The sequence below is a fragment of the Delphinapterus leucas genome, chromosome 11 (genome assembly GCF_059928025.1).
Source record: "Delphinapterus leucas isolate spDelLeu-1000000601 "Yukka" chromosome 11, BTC_Dleu_Yukka2, whole genome shotgun sequence".
Taxonomy (NCBI): Eukaryota; Metazoa; Chordata; class Mammalia; order Artiodactyla; family Monodontidae; genus Delphinapterus; species Delphinapterus leucas.
In genome coordinates this window covers 10075782-10098351 of record NC_143139.1, presented here as the reverse complement: position 1 = coordinate 10098351, position 22570 = coordinate 10075782, and the positions used below count along the sequence as shown (strand labels likewise).

General features: G+C 41.1%; 1 pseudogene across 1 annotated transcript in view; it reads right to left on the bottom strand.

The window, feature by feature from the left end:
• Nucleotides 1–365: 365 nt before the first annotated feature.
• LOC149747951 (uncharacterized) overlaps nucleotides 366–22570 on the bottom strand; it is a 34575-nt pseudogene continuing 12370 nt past the window's right edge. The window contains exon 2 of the transcript XR_016394872.1: nucleotides 366–21341. The product of XR_016394872.1 is annotated as an uncharacterized LOC149747951 (transcript). The remainder of the gene's footprint in view (nucleotides 21342–22570) is intronic.

Here is a 22570-nt window from a genome sequence, read left to right as displayed (position 1 = left end):
TGTTGTTGTTGTTTTTTTTGCAGTACTCGGGCCTCTCACTGTTGTGGCCTCTCCTGTTGCGGAGCACAGGCTTTAGACGTGCAGGCTCTGCGGCCATGGCTCACGGGCCCAGCCGCTCCGCGGCATGTGGGATCTTCCCAGACTGGGGCACGAGCCCATGTCCCCTGCATCGGCAGGCGGACTCTCAACCACTGCGCCACCAGGGAAGCCCCATTCTATGGTCATTGAATAAAGCTTGTGCTGTTTCAGTCTCGCAGAGAGTGTCCTTCAATATAGATCTTCACCACCGGGTCAGCTTCATCTGAGAGCAGATATTTTCATGCCTTTCCATTCAGAGTCTCCCCTTTGCTCTCAGAGTTCGTTCTTCTGCCTTGTGTTTCGATTCTCCAGAGAAACAGAACCAGTAGGATATAGAGAGAGAGAAAGAGTTAAGGAATTGGCTCACAGGATTCCAGGTGCTGGCAAGTCTGAAATTTGTAGAAGAGGCTGGCAGGCTAGAAATTCAGAGAAGAATTGATGTTGCAATTTTGAGTGTGAAATGTGCAAGCAGGAAACTCAGACAGGGGTAGACACTGCAATCTTGAGGCAGATTTGCCTCTTCTTTGGAAAACTTCATTCTTTGCTTTTTAGGCCTTCAGCTGATTGGATGAGGCCACCCACATTACGGAGAGTAATCTGCTCTACTCAAAGTCTATCGATTTAAATGTAAATCACATCTAAAACATACCTTCATAGCAACATCTAGACTGGTATTTGACCAAACAACTGGGCACCAGAGACTAGTCAGGTTGACCCATAAAACTAACCATCACATGCCTCATTCTCTAATTTGTGGTTCCTTGTTGCCAGCAGGCCCAAGGGACCTCTTCTTCCTCCTGCTTCTCCAGAAATCATGTACAGACCACTCCAGAATCCTTCCCACCAAAGGACTTTTCCCTGGCCTACCATATCTTTTAGCAGTGATGAGACATACCCATCCACCAAATGTTTGCCTCCTTTTACTACCCCATGTACTGTATCACTGCACTATCTCTTTATCCTGACAGAGTGGGTGCTCTTCCGGGCTGATGCAGCTTTCAATCAAACCTCCTTCTGAACCAGAGACTTTTTTAAAAAATCTCTTTTCAAAATTAATTTTGAACTGTGGCTCATTTTTAATTTAGGAAATTGCTGTTACTTAAGTGATTATATTTTTACCCAAATGGAAAAGCTATAGAATTGTGATTCTTGCAGTAGTGTTTTTGTAAACAAAGTTGATTTAAATTTTAAAAAAAAAAAAAGGTTGTTGGTTTACTGCTGTTTTCCCAGCTCCCAGCACTGTGCCTTGCATGTAATAGGAGCTCAATAAGCATCTGTTGAATGAATCTGTTAACAGAGTGAATGAGTCACATTCTCACTGAGACTCTTCTTGCATTCTAAGATAAATTCTAATCAGTCACGATGCATTATTCATTCAGAATACATCTAAATTAAATCTAGTTCTTGAGTGATTGATTCTTCTGTGTTCCATACGTGATTGGGCCTGTTTCTTTTCTTATGCTGTCTTTGTCCTTGCTGGTATCAGAGTTAAGTCGGGCTTATAAAATGAATCACATAGCTTTCCATTTCATTCTGTGCTCTGGAAAGACTTGGAGAGGATGGGGATTATCTGTTCCTTGACTACTTGGGAAAATTCGTTGTAAAACATTTGTTCCATATGCCTTTTTGGTGGGTATTTCTTAGACAACCATTCCATTTCTTCTGTGGTTATTGGCCTGGTCAGGTTTCCACTTCTTGCGGATTCAGTTTTTAAAATTTAGGTAGTCTTCAATAATTGTTCGCTTTTTAAAATATATTGTTATACGTTATATATAACATTCTTTAAAATCTCCTCTATATCAGTATTATGTCTCTTTTTTAATCCCAGCATTAATTTTATTTTTTCCTTTCTGTTGATTAAACTTAACAAAATTTATCTAATTGCTTTTTCTTCTCAAAAAACCGGTTCTTCATTTTTATTCATTTAGGGTTGCCAGATTTAGCTAATAAAAATATAGAATATAAGTATGTGCCCTCATTAGTTTCCCATTTTATCTTTTTTTTTTCTTTTCCTTTCTTTGTTTTTTGTTTGTTTGTTTTGTTTTTCCTAGCTTCTTGGGTTAAAAGCCTAGGCATTTATTTTCAGTCTTTCTCATTTTCTAAAAATCTGTTTAAACCTACAGAGATTTTCTTCTTTCATCCCATTCCACGGGTTTTTGTTCAATTCTAAATAATTTGTAACTTCTATCATTACTTTCTCTTTAATCCAAGATTTATTTAGATGTCTGTTTTGATTTTTAATTGTTAAGTGTGTATATAGCTTTGGGGATGGTTCTTTTTATCCTCAGTTTCTGATTTTATTACAGTGTAATCATTGCACGTGGCCTGAAGTCTGTCAAGATTTTCTTTCTGGTCAAGTACCTGCTTCCCAAATTTTTTGGTATTGTGACACATGTGGAAAACCATATTTGTGCATCTAATTGGGGTAAACCAAAAGGAATTGAGAGTCCCAGATAAGAATGCTAGTGAGGGACTTCCCTGACAGTCCAGTGGTTAAGAATCCACGCTTCCACTGCAGGGGGCAGGGGTTCAATCCCTGGTCAGGGAACTAAGATCTCGCATGTCCCATGGTGTGGCCAGAAAAAAAAAAAAAAAAACAATGCCAGTGGGAGTCAGGTCACAGTCCCCAAAAGCCTCTGGCCCATTCTGGAGGATCCCATTCAGTCACCCATGGTATACAACTTGAAAAACGTGCTCAGTTTTTGTGAATGTTTTATGTGTATTTGAAAAGAATGCTGTTTCTCTTCTTGCTGATACGTCCATATATATGTATATGTTTGCATATATGTTTAAGATTTCAATGGTCTGATCAAATCCTCTATAGTTACTTCTTTTGATCTGTTTCCTTGGTGATCACATCCTCCTCTTTTACCGCTAGTGGTAAACACTATCCTGCATTTGGTGCTTATCACTCCATGCATTTTATTATGCTTTAAGTACTACGTATTTAATGTGAATCAGTATATAGTATTCAATTGCCTGTTTTAAATTTTATATAAACAGTATCTTACTCAATATCTTTTTTAGCAATTTGCTTTTTTCATTCAATATATTTGCAAAAGCCATCCCTATACTGAATGTGTAGCTCAAGTTTAATCATAATCTAATCAGGTTCTTTTGTAGTAATCTTTATTAATGAATCCAATTTAACTATTCATTTTCCTATTGATGTATATTTCTAATATATGTTTCTTTTTTTTTTTTTACTTTTACTATGCTGCTCTGAACATTCTTGTCCAAGTCTTACTGACTTACTATGGCAAGAGTTTCTCTAGAGTACATGCCTCAGAGTGGAATCCTAGGCCCTAGATTATGTGCATTAATAACTCTTCTAGACATTACCAAATTGTTCTCCAAAGTGGACATACCAATTTATATTCCTTCCAGGGGTGCATAATAGGTCCTATGGCTCCACACTCTCACCAGCAATCGGCATCTTCACATTTATATTTATTTTTGCCAAACTGGCTAAAAATTGAACTTGGTTTTTATTTTCATTTTTATAATTCCTAGTAAGGTTCATCATCCTATGATTTGTGATTTGGTTTTTCTTTTCTGTGAATTTTTTAATTTTTGTCTCTTTTTTCCCAGTGGGTTACTTGTATTTTATTGATTTGTAGGAGTTCTTTATGTAATCTGGATACTAATCCTTGTGTAACATATATGTTACAAATATCTTCTTTCAGATTGTAAGTTTTTGTAACAACAATCAATTTTTATGATGTCTTTTAATAAACAACTTTTTTTTTATTTTAATGTAGTTGAAATTATCAACCTCTTCCTTTGTGATTTTGGCTTTCTTTCACCTTAAAAGGCAAGACCATAAAAATATTCTCTAGTTTTTTCTTCTAAAAATTGCTTTACACTTTGGGTTCTTAACTGAAATTCATTTTGGGTGTATGAGCTGAGCTAGAGATATAATTTTGTATAATCGGTTATCCCAGCATCTCGGATATAATAGTTCATCTTTTCCCTATAGATCCAGAGTGTCAGTTTTATATAAGTCATGTTTTCATAGATAGATGGGTCTGCTCTGTTCCTAATTGTCCAATCGTCCATTCATGCACTAATATCACACTGTTTTAATAACCATAGCTTCATATTAAAGGTGGAAGTCTGGTAGGAAAAGTTTCTCCATCTCTTTCTTCTGTTTGATTGGGCCTAATAGAATCCTAAATTAAAAGTTACTGTCTCTTAAAACTGTGAAGATAATATTTTGCACTTTTATTTTTCAATTCAGTGTTTCTGATGAGAAGTCTGATGTCAATTTGATGCTCCTTCCTTTGTAGGCAGTCTATCTGTTTTGTTTTTTTTCTGGAAGATTTTAAGATTTATCTTTTTATCTTTTCTGTCACAAATCTCACACTATTTGTAGGGATTTTGTAGGGACCTTTCGATCTGAGGACAGAATTCTCTTATTTAAATGTTCTGCTTCCCTTCCCTACTCCATATTCTTTCTTTCTAGAATTCTTATTAAATGAAAGTTAGAATTCTGGATCTATCTTCCACATCTCTTGATTTTTCTTTCATACATTTTATCTTTTTCCTATTTGGTCTATGTTCTGGGAGAATTTTATAGCTCTGTCTTCCAGTTCATTAATTTGTTCCTCAGTAAATTAATTTGGCCTTTCTATTAAATTATCTCAACAATCGACTTCCACAATCCTTGTTTATTCTTATTTATATGTGTGTTAAGTTTTCCCATTTGATGACACAAATCACACTATTTCAAAGCCTTAATCTTCTTGCCCTATTAACTCTATTTTGTCAGATAGAAGTTTTATCATCTGTTGGGTTTCTTATCTCTCTTTCATGGTGGCATTCTTTTGGCCATTATCTTGATTTTTCACTCATCTCTTTAATGGACATTTCCTGTTAGATCTATGTTGCATCTGTTTTCTTAGCCTTTTCTAAAGAAGCACAGAATTTACCACTGGGTATACCTTGAAGGCTGATGTTCTGATATGGGTGTTCCCCACTCCTCCAGGTATTGCCAGACACTGGGGGTGGGGCACTGCCTTATCTTTCTTGCTGCCACCCTCCTACCCATTTTTCTTCGCTGAAGATAGAAACCACCATCACTGTTGTTTGACTGAAGGGATAGAAAAGTAGTGGTGAGCAGCAATCAAAGTATCTAGATAGTCCTGCTGCAGTACCTGAATTGATCGATTTATTGGTTACCTTTGAACTTCTTCCTGCTGCTAGCATCCATCACTTTAGGGCAAGGAACATTCTTGGTGTCCCTACTACATTTTCCAGCAATAGCCACTGTTCTAGTTTTTTTTTTTTTTTTTTTTTTTTGGCTGTACTGCGTCTTTGTTACTGCACGTGGGCATTCTCTAGTTGAGGCGAGTGGGGGCTACTTTTCATTGTGGTGTGCAGGCTTCTCATTGCGGCAGCTTCTCTTGTTACAAAGCATGGGCTCTAGGGGCGCAGGCTTCAGTAGTTGTGGCACACAGGCCCAGTAGTTGTGGTGCACGGGCTTAGCTGCTCCACGGCATGTGGGATCTTCCTGGACCAAGGCTTGAACCTGCGTCCCCTGCATTGGCAAGCAGATTCTTAACCACTGCGCCACCAGGGAAGTCCCACTGTTCTAGTTTTAGCTCTGGTTTGTCTCCAGGATTCTGTGTCATGCAGGGATATGTCACAGTGTCTGGTCCCTAGAAATTTCCTCTCTTATTTCCCATGCAGCTGTGATTTTCTTCATTTATCTTTTCCATTACTTATAGAAATTTGGAGCTGAAGAGAAGATTGTATCATTTTTTTCAATCCATTATCTTCAAATTCACTTTTTCACCACACTTAAGGTATGTATAATGAGAGAAATAAGACAAAGAAGTGGTCTGTGGAGGCCAAAATATCACCTTATTCTGATACAGCTACTGGGGAATGTAGCTTAGCATGAAAGCCAGATGAGCTTACTAATACTGAGCCACAGAATTATATAAACTTAACCAGCCTGGCCCAGCAGCACCGACTGGAGCAGGTCTCATCATATGGATGGCATTCTGTCCTGCAAGAAATAGAACTGTGCATTCTCTGCCTGACTGGCTCCCAAAGAGGAAGGAGAATGAAGCTAATTGTGCTCTGTTTATTATTCCAGAATTCACCAATCAGATTAAGTCACCCTCTCCAAAAACACAGATGTACTAAACTTTGTCCCATGGAAGATGTATTCATGTACTATTGCCACTGTAACAAATTACCACAAACACAGTTGCTTGAAACAACACAAATTTATTCTCTTATAGCTCTAGAAGTCAGAAGTCCAAAATCCATTTCACTGAGCTAAAGTCAAGGTGTTGGTAGGGATGGTTCCTTCTGGAGACCCTAAGGGGAAAATCTGCTTTCTTGCCTTTTTTAGGTTCTATGCCCACCTGTATTTCTTGACTCGTGGCTCCTTCTTCCATCTCCAAAGCTCATCGCTCCCATCTCTGCTTCTGTCATCACATCACCCTCTTCTCCGACTCTTGCTCCTCCTGTGTTCCTCTTATAAGGACCCTTGTGATTACATTGGAACAACCAGGTTATCCAGGATCTTTTAGCAAATTAAGCTACATCTCACTAGAATGGGGGCAGTTCCTACAGGGCCTCCCAATTAGAAAATAGTAATACCAACCAAGTCTGTTCCGTTACATTGGGACAACCTCAGGATCCTTAACTTAAGCATGTCTGCAAAGTCCTTTTTGCTGTACAAGGTAACATATTCACAGGTTCTGGGGATTAGGATGTGGACAAGTTTGGGGAAACATTATTCAGCCTAGGACAGAGGTAGTATCAATAGCTGGTTAAGAATGATTCCCCACTGATATTCCCTTGATTCTTGTTCCCTTAAACCATTGGTTTAGCCATTAAGCCTATGTCAACCAGAAGTGTGTCTCACATCTTCAGGAGAGAATCTTGGCAGCCTATCAGAACAGTCCTGCCCCATTTTCTTGAGGCTACCTTTCCCTCTTGTGTCAACCAACTTTGTACCCTCCCAGGGACACTAGTAGGAAAGAGAGATTTTGCTCATGAAAAGTTCCAAAAGAGTTCCCTAGTATGCATTAATTAAATAGTTCAATGCCATTCTGTATCCAAGGCTAAACTTTCATTCATTTTTCTATAACTTTTTTATTATTCCTACCCGTATAGTCCATGTAGCATATCAGAGGATCAGCAATGAGATTAAATGACAAAATTACACTAGTCTAATAATAATATGTACAAAGGAACCTGGAAATAATCGTCAGGGAAATGCAAATCAAAACCACAGTGAAATACCACTTCACACCTGTTAGAATATCTATTATCAGGAAGACAAGAAATAACAAGCATTGGTGAGGATGCAGAAGAAAGGGAACCCTTGTGCACTGTTGGTGGGAATGTAAACTGATACAACCACTATGGGAAACAGTATGGAGGTTCCCCCCAAAAATTAAAAATATAACTACCATATGATACAGTAATTTCATTCCTGGGTATTTATCTGAAGGAAATGAAACACTAACCTGAAAAGATGTATGCACTTCATGTTCACTGCAACATTATTTCCAATAGCCAAGACATGGAAGCAACCTAAATGCCTATCAATGGATGAATGAATAAAGAAAATGTGAGATAGATAGATTATATACTATACTAAGTGAAATAAGTCAAATACCATATGATCTCACTTATATGTGGAATTTTTAAAAAATGAATTCGTAGACACAGAGAACAGATTGGTAGTTGCCAAAGGCAGGGGTGGTGGTGTGGTGAAATGGGTGAAGGTGGTCAAAGGTACAAAATTCCACTTATAAAATAAATAAGTCTCAGGGATGTATGTACAATATGGTGACTATAGTTAATAATACTGTATTGTATATTTGAAAGTTGCTAAGAGAATAGATCTTAAAAGTTCTCATCCCAAGAAAAAATTTTGTAACTACATGTGGTAGGGCTTCCCTGGTGGCACAGTGGTTGAGAGTCCACCTGGCGATGCAGGGGACACGGGTTCGTGCCCTGGTCCGGGAAGATCCCACATGCTGCGGAGTGGCTGGACCCCTGAGCCATGGCCGCTAAGCCTGCGCGTCCGGAGCCTGTGCTCCACAACGGGAGAGGCCACAACAGTGAGAGGCCCGCATACAGCAAAAAAAAAAAAAAAAAAACCTTTTCATTTTCCCATCCTTTTTGAACTTGAGGTGCCGGCACTGCAGTGTTGTCATGAAGGTGAATTCTAACAGAACTCCCACAATAACCAGTAAACATTTTTCTTCCTGTGCTGCAATGGCTCTTTCCACTGCCTCCTTCTGTGGAATTCCTTAGGCTTAAGAAAACCATCACCTGGGGACGATTTCTCCCTCATATCTAAATAACCGGTTTCTAGCAGCCTTGAGGACAAAAATAGAGGGAGTAATTCCTGAGCCACATGAATTCAAACTTAGTCCATCTACTCCGCCCTCTTTTGCCCTTGAAGATGGTTCAAAACAACATAAAAGCGGAATTTAAAGTCGGGCTGTTTGTTTATATTACCTACCTAGGCTTAGCACTAGCACACTGAAAATTAATCTCTCGCTAATGCTCTGTGGTCCAGAGAGAACCCAGCTGCCCCATGGTTTAAAAACAGCAAATATTTTCTTGCTCCTTCAATATCTAAAAGGACGGTATATGAAAAGACTGTTTCTTTCTCCTTATAATTGAATCCTTGCCCCAGCTGTAACTGCTTATTAAGGCCTCTTCAGCCCGCTGGCCCCTGATACGTTCCTCTCCTGGTCCCTGTGCTCATGCCAAGGCCCTCTTACAACCTCTGAGTGGCTTTTCCAAGGTCTTTTTCCCCAGCCACATCTCTTAAGAGCCAACTGCACCATCATAGAAAACTACCTGGTCCAATATAAGCCTATACAAACTGCCAAGATCAAAATGTCCTTGGAGAACAGACTAGTGGTTGCCAAGAGGGAGAGGGCTGGGGAAGGGATGGAGTGGGAGGCTGAGGTTAGTAGATGTAAGCTTTTATATATAGAATGGATAAACAACAAGATCCCAGTGTATAGCACAGGGAACTATATTCAACATCCTGTAATAAACCATAATGAATATTTCACAAAAGAAGGTATATGTATGTATAACTGAATCACTTCACTGTACAGCAGTAATTAACACAACACTGTAAATCAACTACACTTCAATTAAAAAAAAATGGATCAAAATGTCCTGCACACACACTCAAGAACAAGACCCCAGGGCCAATGCCAATCCTTTGCCACTCTAGAAGCCTCGATCACTCTACATGTACTCGTTTGCTTCTCCCTGACCTCCTTATTTGTCATATACCAATTTTCTGGCCAACGCATCAAAAGTGGGAACACTGAAGGGGTATCCAATCGAAAGCACCCTTCCTCCTTTTCTGAGTTCAAAACAAATTACGAAATAAGATAACGGAATGGAAAAAGAAAACCAAATGATTACTTAATTCCTAATAAAGCTGGGTTGCAGGATTCGGTTTACTATGAGAGAAGAGCTTCCTGACACGAGGCCCCAGAATAAGAGGCAGCAACTCTGATCCAAGGTAGACTTGCCTCACTGAGGGTGGGAGCGTCAGCTGCTCCTACAGCGGACCTCATGCTAGCTGGGTGCCAAAGAGGAAAGTGGGCAGGAATGAGTTACACAAGTCCACTTTACTTCCCCCAAATTTGCCAATTAAATCATGCCCTCCTTCAGTTCAGGGCAGAGTTAAGAAAGGGCCAAAAAAAGCCAGGTGTCACACTAATGCAACTCCCTTCCCCTGAAAGGCAGTGTTTGAATTTCTTTTACTAGTAAAATATACGTATGTATGACTTGGATAATTAAATAACTTGATTTTTAAAAAAATTTTACTGGAGTATAGTTGCTTTACAATGTTGCGTTAGTTTCAGCTGTACAGCAAAGTGAATCAGCCATACGTATACCTGTATCCCCTCATTTTTGGATATCCTTCCCATTTAGGTCACCACAGAGCATTGAGTAGAGTTCCCTGTGCTATACGCTAGGTTCTCACTAGTTATCTGTTTTATACAAAGTATCAATGACATAGTGTATATATGTCACTCCCAATCTCTCAGTTCATCCCACCCCTCCCTTCCCCCCTTGGTGTCCATACGTTTGTTCTCTACATCTATGTCTCTATTTCTGCTTTGCAAATATACGATATTTGTTTTTCTTTTTCTGACTTACTTCACTCTGTATACAATGGAATAACTTGATTAAAAAAAAAAAAAAGCTGCTGGTAGAAGCCGCTACCTGGTGGGACTGAGGTGCCACGGTTATAATCCGAAAGTCTGAAGCTTAGATTTCTCTGGCATTATCCATTAGCATTAGGAAATGATTTCCCACTCTTTCAAATAGTTTTCCATATGTCTTTATGAAAACACTTTAGTTCATACATTTATTGGCCATGTACTTAAAAACATTTACAGTTTGCAGCAAGATTTAAATACAAGTTTGGCTCAATTACAGAGACAAGTGTTTTTAGCCTTCTCAGCTTCCTTCCATTACCCCTTCTGTTCTCCCTTTTCATCCCCACCATGCGACTCACTCCTCACTTCCAGACTTGAATGAAATCGCCACACCACAAGGTGTGAAATTAATTTCCCAAATGGTCACAGAGTGGCCAGATGATGGCCACCTGGGAGTTCAGAGGACTTAGCTCCGCGCAGGGTGAACTGTGGCCAAGGGAAAGGGAAGCAGGAGGAAGCAGGCAGATAGATGCCCTCTTCTTGCCGTTTTTCTTGGACTCCTCTGAGGTGTAGCTTCTTCCTGAAACCTTTCTGAAGAATTCCTGAGTCCTGAGCAAATACACCTAATGAAAGACCTGCTATTCAAAGACTACTTTGCATCCTCTCTTCCCTTTTGCCTCACTCTTACCACCTGAAACCACTCGGGCTATATAGGGTCATCTTGCCTCTGCCCAAAAGCCAAACTCAGGGCTTCATGCATCCTGTCTGCCACAAATCCAGCGCTTACTGAGTATTTCTTAGGGAAGCAAAGAGAAGATTGCTTTACATATTACATAGGAAACCTTCCTTTGAAATATCTTTGAGTTTCTTTCCTCAAAAGTTCCGCAGCTTAGAGCTCACCCAACTCTACTTCCTCTTCTCTTCAAGATTGTAATAAAATTTTCTTCCCCATTCTGTGGTGGGTAGAATAATTCTGTCTCCTCTCAGCATTTTAATTTTCCTCACTGCCAATCACCCTGCTTATTTCAACAAAGGCCCTCTAGTGAGCCGAATGCACAAAGCATTCATTCTTCCTTGTAGACAAGAAGGGAGGTATTGCCAGGACATGCTTTTAATATGTGTTCCCCGTGTCACACAGGCATAAAGCAAAATTCCAAGCTGGCAAGAAGTGGAGGGAAGAAAAAATTATGTCAGGGTGAAGCAAGCATGGGTCTAGGTAGGTACAAGTTTTTAGTGATGTCTGGTGGAAAGAAAGTTCCAGATCAGGAACGTGAATCTTGAGGCAGGGGCAGACATGACCTAAAACTGGGTTCAAATGAGGCCACATCACCTGTGAAGGGGAGGCCAGGAGCTGGGAAAGGATTTTCAGTCATACTGGGAACAGGCACAGTTCAGTTTAATACTCAGTAAATCTTATACTCAATAAACATCCCGTAAGTTTGCCGCCAGCATCAGAACTGATTCCCGTGGCAATGAGACTGATTCTGAAAGTGGACAAATAGATCTCCTGCCTAGAGTTGAGGGTTGAGGGACCAGGAAACCAAGTCGTTCCCTACTCTTAATATTTTCCCCTCATGCTTAAGAATAACACATTTTCTATTGATGCTGTTAACAAATTATCACAGGGACTTCCCTGGCGGTCCAATGGCTAGGACATCGCCTTCCAGTGCAGGGGGTGCGGGTTCGATCTCTGGTTGGGGAGCTAAGATACCACATGCCTCACGGCTAAGAGGCCAAAACATAAAACAGAAGCAAGATTGTAACAAATTCAATAAAGACTTTAAAAATGGTCCACATTTTTGAAAAAAGAAATCTTTAAAAAAAATTACCACAAACTTGGTGGCTTGAAACAACACAAAGTCTCTTGCAGTGCTGTGGGCTAGGTGTCTAACACACGTCTCACTGGGCTGACATCCAGGTGTTGACAGGGGAGAATCCTTTTCCCTGCCGTTTCCAGCTTCCAGAGGCTGCCGCATTCCTTGGCTCGTGGCCCCTTCCATCATTTGCACAGCCAACGAGGGCAAATCGAGTCCTCTCATCACTTCACTCTGACGTCTTCTGCCTTCCTCTTCCACTTTTCAGGATCCATGTGATTACATTGGGTCCACTTGCATTACACAAAATAATCTTCCTACTCGAAGGTCAGCAAATTATCAAACTTAATTCCATCTGCAACCTGAACTCCCCTTTGCCATGTGATAAAACGTAAGCACAGAATCTGGGGATTAGGATGTGTGCATCTTTTGGGAGCCATTATTCTACCTACGACATGGTGATAAGTACTGTGGAGAAAAAACAGAGCAAGGATGGGAAAGAGGGAGGGACCACTCTTCCATCGTCGTGCTGCCCTCTGACCACAGCTGGAAAGGTTCTCTGTTTTATTTTTGTTTTGTTTTTTTGCGGTACGCAGGCCTCTCACTGCTGTGGCCTCTCCCGTTGCGGAGCACAGGCTCCGCATGCGCAGGCTCAGCGGCCACGGCTCACGGACCCAGCCGCTCCGCGGCATGTGGGATCTTCCCGGACCGGGGCACGAACCCGTGTCCCCTGCATCGGCAGGCGGACTCTCAACCACTGCGCCACCAGGGAAGCCCTTAAGGATTCATTTGATTAGATTGAGCCAACCTGGATAATCCGAGATCTTCTCCCCATCTCAAGGTCCTTAACATTAATCATTAAACATTAAGACCCTTTTGTCACTTAAGGTAACATATTCACAGGTTCCAGGGATTAGGATGTAGACATATTTGGGGAACCATTATTCTACATGCCACATCTTACCTATGATGGAATTTTTTAGGCATCTAGGCTTGTTGATGACTGAATTTCCAACTTGTACTCAAAAAGGTCAAAAGCCCTTGGAGAGAATTCAACTGGTAGGTATGATATTTCAATTTAGTCAAAAAGCAGAAATTAAGATTTCTCACTGTTAGCTCCCTAGACTGGAAAAATGTGTGCGTATTTTCTCTTGACTCAGAAGTGAAGCAGCAGCGTGATGCCTCCATCACCACCAAGGTACAAAAGAGTTACATCAGCCCAAATAATCCCCTGGTGCTGCCCCTGTGTAACCAGCACATCTTCTCACCCCAAGCCCACAGCAATCACTGATCCAGTCTCCATCTCTTTGCTTTTGCCTTTCTGAGAATGCTACATAAATGGAATCATATGATCTGCAGTCTTTTGGGTCTGGCTCCTTTCACTGAGCAAAATGCATTTGATATTCACCCATGTTGTTGTATGTACCAATAGTTCTTCCATTTTTATTGCTGAGTAGCATTCCATTGTATGGATGTGCCACAGTTTGTTTATCCATTCAATTGTAGATGGACATGTGGGTTTCCAGTTTTGGTGATTATGAATAAAGCTGCAATAAACATTCATGTACAGTTTTTTAGTGTGAACCTAAGTGTTCATTTCTCTTGGGTAAACACCTAGGATTACTGGGTCATATGGTAAATGTATGTTTATCTTTATAAGAAACTGAAAAGCTCTTTCCCAAAGTGGCTGTACCATTTTGCACTCCTACCAGGAATGTATGAGAGTTCCAGTTGCTCTACATCCTTGCCAGCATTTAGTATTGTCAGTTTTTTGTTTTGTTTCAGTTTGGTTTGGTTTGGGTTGGGTTTTTATCCATTCTAATATGTGTGGTATTATCTCACTGTGGTTTTAATTTCCCTAATTACTAATGATGCTGAGCATATTTTCATGTGCTTATTCACCATTCATGAAGTATCTGTTCAAAATCTTTTGCCAATGTTAATTGGGTTGCTTGTTCTCTTATTGGTAAGTTTTGAAAGTTCTCATATATTCTGCATGTAAGTCTTTTGTCAGGTATGTGATCTTAAAATATTTCTCCTAGTCTGTGACTTGTCTCTTCTTTCTCTTAACGGTGTATTTCACACATCAAAAGTTTTTAATTTTGATGAAGTCCAATTTACAAATTTTTTTCTTTCATGGATCATGCTCTCAGCGTCGTATTTAAGAATCCTTTCCCTCATCCAAGGTCATGATTTTCTCCTGTGTTTTCTTCTAGAAGCTTTATAGTTTTACATTTTGCATTTAGATATATGATCCATTTTGAGGTGATTTTTGCATAAGATAAAAGGTATGGGTTGAGATTCTTTTCCTCTTCCTCCTCTTCCTCTTTCCCCTTCCTCTGCTTTGTTTTCTTTTCTTTTCTTTTTTTCGCATATGGTTGTTATCTGTTCAACACCATTTATTGCAAAGACTATCCTTCCTACATTAAATTGGTTTTGTTTTTTTGTCAAAAACAGACTGACAATACATGGGTGGATCTATTTCTGAACTCTGTATACTGTCCCATTGATCTTTGTATCTATCCTTTCAACAAACACCACTGTCTTGATAACTATAGCTTTGGTGAATAGGTAAATCTATTTTTTTAATCCAAAAATCTCCATCACTCAAAATATTTCACCTTGAGCAAGTTACATAACTTCTCTTAACTTCAGTTTTCTCAGCTGCAAAAAGAGGATATTCATAGGACCTCTGTGAAAGAGCCATTATAGGAACTGACTAGACAAGGAATGGGGGGGTGGGATTGTGGTGGATGTTGCCTGTTTTGTTTGTCCAGCTCTACTCCTTTCTTCCAGGATCGGCATCTCCTTCTTTTACGGAACAACTCTTCTTACTCACTTTAGAATGTATACCCCAAGCATAGTAACACCAGCCTATACGTCATATTTCCCAGTCATGTTCCTACATGATTTCATAGATTATGTTCAGCCTCATGGACAGTTCTACTTTTTTGTTTGTTGATTTTTGATCGGTAGGCAAATTCCTACCAATCCTTCAATACTTAAAATCCCATTTCCTCAGCAAAACTTTCCCAGAGTTGCCTTTGTCCATGTGTACCCTCCCAGCAGTTTGTTCAAATCTATTTTATTGTTTCTAACTCATTATACTATGACTTCACACACACACACACACATACACACACACACACACACACACACACACACACACACACCCCTCGGAGCTCCTGGAGGGCTTGAGGGCTTGAATAATGTTTTTTATACCTAATGCTTAGCATACAGTAGGTGCTCAATACATTTTTATTGGGAGGAAAAAGGAAAGGAAAAAAGAAAACTGATTGATACAAATTCCTTCCCTGATAGATATTTGCCTGAACTTTGTGCAAATGGGCCTCCTTGCAGCGCGTATGAGCGCCACGGGCATACGTTATTTTAGCTCTTTTAATGACTCGGCCAGACGACCACAGAATAGATTATGCTAAGCACTAATGCAGTTACATCATACCAGCATGGACTGGTTCTCATTTGGTTAATTAAGATATATCGTGCTGAGGAATGAGGCACTGGCCCTAGGAAGCAGGTCTAGCACACCAGCCATGAAGAAAACATGCTTATTATCCCAAGCATGGGCCATGTTACATCAGATTATTAAGTAGCGTTACAACATGCCCTTAGTTTTGAATTGTTCTCAGTGTTCCCCAAGTAAAGAATAATGTGTAGTCTCCACTCAGAACAGAACAACCAAGGAAAACAAATACAATGCTCCAGATGCTAAAACGGAATGGAAGAATGGACTTCTATGAATATACTATGCAAACTGAGAGACAGCAAGGAGTGATGGGAATAGATGCTGAGGAATATCAGTGAACAGGTAAGGGAAGGATGTATTTTGAAAAGGTGCCACATGTGTGAATAAATCAGCTTCCTCCCATTAGGTGTGTGATATTGTGATATATCATAAGAAATATATATTTGGTCTTCATCTCCTTTTCTGGCACAGAACTCTTAAAACCCTTAAAATCTCCTAGATGATGAGTGATCAAGGTGTCTTATTTTATGTTAATGAGGTGACTCTTGGAAAGCATCTAAGGGGCAGGGTTGGTTGCCAGAGGAACCAACCCTGTGATTAGAGAGTTGGAACTTTCAGTCCCACCCCCTGTCCTGTGGGAGAGCCTCTCCTCTCCCTTCTATTCACGCCCCCCCAACCCCAGGCTGAATCAATCACCAGTGGCCAATGATTTAATCAATCATGCCCAGGTAATGAAGTCTCCATAGAAAGCCAAAAGGATGGGGTTCAAAGAGCTTCCAGGTTGGTGAACCTCTGGAGGTTTGGGGAGATTAGCACAGTGGGAGAGGGCATGGAAGCTCCACCCCCTTTCCTCAGACCTTGCCCTCTGCATCTCTTCCATCTGGCTGTACCTGAGTTATATCTTTTTATAATAAACAGTCAATCTAGTAAGTAAAATGTTTCCCTGAGTTCTGTGAGCCACTCTAGCAAATCAGTAGAACCCAAGATGGGGTCACTGGAACCTCCAATCTGTAGCCAGTCGGTTAGAGGCACAGGTAATAACAGTGTGACTGGCGTCTGAAGTTAGGATGGGGGGTGGGGAGCAGTCTTGTGGGATGGAGCCCTTAAGCCGTGGAATCTGATGCTTTCTCCAGGTAGACAGAGTCAGAACTGAGTAGAACTCTAGGACACCCAACTGGTGTCACAGACCGCTCGGAGGTGTGGGAACCACTGCCCCGCACAACACATCCAAGTTGGTCCCAGAACCTTATAGGCATAATATTAACTTGCATTCCTGGTAACTTTGGCTGACATTTCGTAGCACACCCATTAGCCACCGTTTTCACACATTATAATGAGAGATTTTCAAAGCACTTTCAGATATATTATTTCAGTTGATCATGACAACAACCGCATGAAGAGAAGTTATTAGCTTCCCTCATAAGCTTGGAGACGTTAGGCTAGGCATCCTACACAAAAATAATGACCCAACTTACAAGTTGGTCATGCCACTGAGGAAGCCTGCCAACTAATCAGATCCACCTCCAACCGGCCCCCACTGCCCATGCCCTGCTCTGGGTATACCCCATCTGAAAAGCAATTGGGCTTTCCAGGGCTTAAACCCTGGGGGCCCAAATGACAGGCTGAAATGAAGACCTAGGGCTTAATTATTCTTTATAGAATCCCCTCCAAAACAGGAACTGAAAAGCAGATGGTGAGGAAATTTCCCTAGGAGCTCTTTAATCACCCAAAGGAAATGACTTTTTAATGAGACCCCTCACTAAATAAACAAATTAGCCAACACCACTTGGCTACTGTTATCTACCGACACCTCCCCCAGAGGAAGCTGGACACCCCCTCCCAGGCAACTGGTGCAGGAGGGAAGAAACCTACCCAAACGAGTTCAGCAAAGATAAAGCTTTTGATCAGCTCCTTACCTACTTTAGAAGAAGGTGGCCTTTGAGAAACACCTGAATCTATTTGGAGCTAAAAAGCAAAAGAGGTTCAGAGGCCGGTTCATAGTAAAAGGACTTCCTATCTCAAGTCAGTCTATCAATCAATCAAGCAGGCAACCCATCGCCTTCCTTGGGCCTTCTCTGGTTCTCCTGCCATAAGATGGCCTTCATCCCTTAAGAAGGGGCTTCCAAACCTTACAATGTCCAGTGGTTGGTGTAGCCTCCCCCCAAAAGTGTCTACAAATCATAACTAAGTAGTATCCCCTGTTTGTCTTCTTCCCAGAGCAACTTTGGAAACTGATACTGTTCTTTCCATCTTGCCTGAGGAAAGACAGGTAACAGAGAAATACAGAGGTATTCCTGTAGTCATTCCGAGGAGCTTTGTTTTTGTGTCTAATGAAACAATTATTAAAGATTTGGGAATATCAGTTTTCCGTAGACGGCAAGACATTGCTGGCCAGAAATATTTAATCACAAGACCGTCTTCCAATCTGGCAGAAAGTGAAAGAGAATGATTGGGGATCGCGTGTCGCCCTGAGCCAGTTGGCTGTGTTCTCACTGAGATTATTTACAAGAATAACAGGACAGTCTCTAAAGGCGGCCTGAGAGTCAGCAGGACCTAAATTTGAGCCCTTTTTCGGCGGCTTAATGTGACCTCGAGCAATAGCTCCCAGGCTCCGTTTCCTCATCGATACAGCTACTTCTCAGAATTTCATCAGGATTAAAAGAAATAATGTAGATAAATGCCCAGCACACACTGTGTGTTCCATAAATGTTGGCCACTGTTATAATTTATTTAACTGTAGAGAGAAAACATCTGCTTATCAGACTATTGGGTTTTTTTTCCTGTAGGCAGACTGTAGCAAAATGCAACCCAGGCACTTCAGGGAGGTGTAACTCAAAACCTAACATTTGGAATCATTTTTTGTATTTCTTCTCACTATAAACTGGAAATAATCCTATGTGACTATTAAAATTGAGTTGGTAGAAAAAGTATAGAAGTTTGCAACAGATGGTCCAGGCTACAACCAAATATCTATTCAGTTACTTGCATTCTAATTGTATTTTTTCCAAATGAGGGGAAATGGTGGTAGGACATAATTAACAAGCAAGAATTTCCAGGTAATACTGGGCACATCTGCCCTTCCACGTGAGGAGTGGGGAGAAAGGCTGAAGGCCACTGCCTTAAGGGACCTTGACATTTGTAGTTGCATTAAGACTTCTAATTCCCTGTTCAAGCCAGATTTAGAAGGAACTGTGGAACTGCCAACCCATTTTTAAGGAAACAGAGATTGCGATATTAAGTTAGTACATCTAGTTCAGAGGGAAGTTATGTTATATTATAGCTACATTATCATGTTTTTATAAGCCATTTAAATAATAGTAAAATGTCTTCTAATCTAAGAGGTATGAAATTACCTGCCCAACCTCAAGATGAAAAGTTTACTATGAAGAGACAGCTGCTACTCTGCGTGATTACATGAAGCTTAGAGTAGGGTTTTTTTTTCTTTTTGGCTACGTGCCATGTGAGATCTTAGTTCCCCCACCAGGGTTCGAACCCGTGCCCCCTGCACTGGAAGCTCAGCATCTTAACCACTGGACCGCGAGGGAAGTCCTAGAGTAAGTTAATAAAATAAAATTTTCCCCTTTTAGAAAGTTTTAGCACATAAAATTATTTTTACTCTGAAAGGTACTCCAAGATATATTTTTTAAATATTATTTACAGTTGCTATCCACTAGTGGATACATTTCAAATGTATCTTGATTAGACAATCCCATGTAACAAAAGTTCCTTTCCTTGAAAATGCCTGCAGGAGTTCTGAAAACATAATAACTTCACTTTACTAACACTGATACTCTTTTCCTGTCCCAGCTTTTGCCTGCTTCTTTTTAAGATACAAAGAGTACCCATCTTCTCAGTCTCCAGAGCTTTCAGGCCACTGGACAAGAACAGAATGCAAAGTACTCAATAACTACATATTTAAGTAACCACCGTATAATTGGAGTTGAGCGGAGGTGTTCTGGGGAAAAGAAAAACAAAATCAATGACCCTGTGCAAGATGTGTATTCTCCTCATTCAAAGTCTCCCCCCACTATCTGTCCCACCTGCCAAGCCAACTTTATCTCTTTGTATGCCCTGGAACACCTCCCTCCCCGAATCCGTCTCTTGCATAGCTACCAATCAGAATAGTCCCTTGCTCAAAAATCCTCAAGGACTTCTGTATCAGTTAAGATTCGCATTTGGCAACTAGTAACAGAGCCCAGAAATAATAGTGGCTTAAACAAGATAAAAGTTTATTTTTCTTTTCTTTTAAAGGAATTCTGGAGATAAGCAATGCAGAGCTGGTACGGCATCGCCTAGAGTTCCTGTATCTTTCTGCTCCACAATGCACCTTCTATGCTCAGGAACAAAGGATGCCTCCTCAAGTTGCATCCATCTTATCCACCTTCTAGGCAGCCAGAAGGAGACAGACAGGCAGATGTCAAACTTCGTTTCAAACGCCTTCGGGGCCTAACACAGTCCAGCATACTTCACGAACCCTCTTTAAATAACTGCTAGATCCACAAATGAATTAATTTGGCGGCAGTACTGAAGCAGGGCGATTTATCATTTACAAAACTTTAGCAGCTTTTAACAGTACACCCAGGGCATCGTATTAGAAACTATAAGGTGTAAATTGTGACTCTTAAACTGACACCCTGCTTTAAAATATCTCTATAATTCGCTTGCCACAGTACCTGAAATTCCCAGAGTTAGAGATTTATTCTGGGCTGTTTTCTTTATTTTTTTATTTGAAGTATAGTTAATGTACAATGTTGTGTTAGTTTCAAGTGTAGAACAAAATGATTCAGATATATATATATAAATATATATATGTACTTTTTCAGATACTTTTCTCTTATAGGTTATTACAAGGTATTGAATACAGTGCCTTTGGCTAAACAGTAGGTCCTTGTTGTTTACCTATCTTTGTATATAGTAGCGTGTATATGTTAATCCCAAACACCTGATTTATAGAGAGTTATTCTGTTAAGAGACTATATTTGCAGTAAAAGGAAATATGCTGAGGGAGCAGGGAGAGTTCAAATACGTATAAGGCAACTTCTAACATATGGAAACTTATAGCATCCACAAAAAAAAATACTCAACGCTATCAAGCAGCATAGAAACGCCAAGATCAGGAGGCGTTTCAGAGAAGGATAAACGTCTACAAACATCTTTTGGTAAATGTGTGAGTCAAGTGATTTGTCAGTGTCCTGCCAAGACCGGAACAGAATAAATAAGTTGAGGAGAAGGAGGAAGGGCCGTCCCGGGCTGGTCAGAGAAGCTGCCTAGTGGCTGTGCTGACAGACCTGGGTTCCCTGTGTGCAGCAGAGAGGAGTGAGGGCCTTAGAAAACGGGATGATAGGCAACCTGAGATGAGCAGAAGGTACAAGTAAAAAGCGTCTCTTGCCCAATGCAGAACAAGGAGAGTGCAGGTGTCATACAGGGAAGGCCGAATCCGGGAGATCTGGGTTCCAGCCCTGCCTCAGCCACCCGCTGGTTGGGTCACCTTGAGCCACTGACAACCTCTCTGGACCTCAGTTTTCTCAGAGGAGTGGTTGGGCGAGATGAGCTTAGCGTTAATGAGCATTAAAATGATTATCACTTGATACATTAACATTATTATATAACATGATAATAATATAACTTGATACTGACCCTCATGTGTCAGTCAATCCGGAAGAGGCTGTTGAAAGTATGAGAATGAGGGGACTTCCCTGGTCGTCCAGTGGTTAGACGCGGGTGCTTGCACTGCAGGGGGCGCGGGTTAGATCCCTGGTCGGGGAACTAAGCTCCCCCATGCATGCCAGGCTGCGTGACCAAAAAAAATGTATGAGAATAAATAAAGGGGTGAGAGTGGGTTAGGTCTGGGAAGACAGGAAATACAGGCCATTGTGTGGAAGCAACGTGCCAAACCAGAGGCATCTCTGCTGCTCTGCTCCAGAGGGCCCGAGATGCTATTCTAGCCGTGAGCTTAGGACCTACTCTAGCAGTGCAGAAAGGCCACTTCTCGTGTGCAGGGGTGGTGGTATATTCCAGAGTAAAAATATAGTGATAAAATAGCAAATACACACATAATTATTATTTCTATGCAGGCCTTGTTCTAAGTTCTCCCCATATACTTTTTTTTTTTTCCATAGAAAAGTGTTCTTAAGATTGTCAATAGAGAGGAAAAGCAAGAAACAGAATTAAGGCACGTCACAGGCTTGGCTCAGGGCCTGGCACACAGTAGGCACAGATCTTTTGTTTTTTAATAGTATCTTTTTTTAATATAAATTTATTCATTTATTTTGGCTGCATTGGGTCTTTGTTGCTGCCCGTGGGCTTTTCTCTAGTTGCGGTGAGCGGGGGCTACTCTTCATTGCGGTGGGCGGGCTTCTCATTGCGGTGGCTTCTCTTGTTGCAGAGCACGGGCTCTAGAGCACAGGCCCAGTAGTTGTGGCTCACGCGCTCTAGAGCACAGGCTCAGCACTTGTGGTGCACGGGCTTAGTTGCTCCACGGCATGGGGGATCTTCCCGGACCAGGGCTCGAACTCGTGTTCCCTGCATTGGCAGGTGGATTCTTAACCACTGCACCACCAGGGAAGCCCCAGATCATCGTTTCTATTGTTGACAAACAAAAGGTCTCATGAAGACATTCCCCTTTCTCCTCGCATGTAACCACCCTCTACATTCTGCAGTGTCCTCGGTCTCCCATTCACCAAATCTCACATTCCCACGGTCACACAAATCCATCAGAAGATGTAATGGGATTCACAGCTCTTCTCAGGTATATAACTCCAACCCTGGGCCCCAGGCCTCCAGAGCCAGGTGAGGATATGCTAGAGATAAGGGTTTTGTTCCCTCCTTCTCACTTTCCATCAGCAGTTCTCTCTTTTGAGTGAAGACTTGTTTTATTTTATTTTACTGGCAAGAGAGGAGGAAGGGAGATGGAGGGAAGAAGAGTGAAAGGGAACAGAGAAGATAAGATACAGGAGGTATTTCAGGCCTGGGTTTTGGCTGCGGAGGACAGGTAGGGCTATTATTTTTGAGAAATTTGA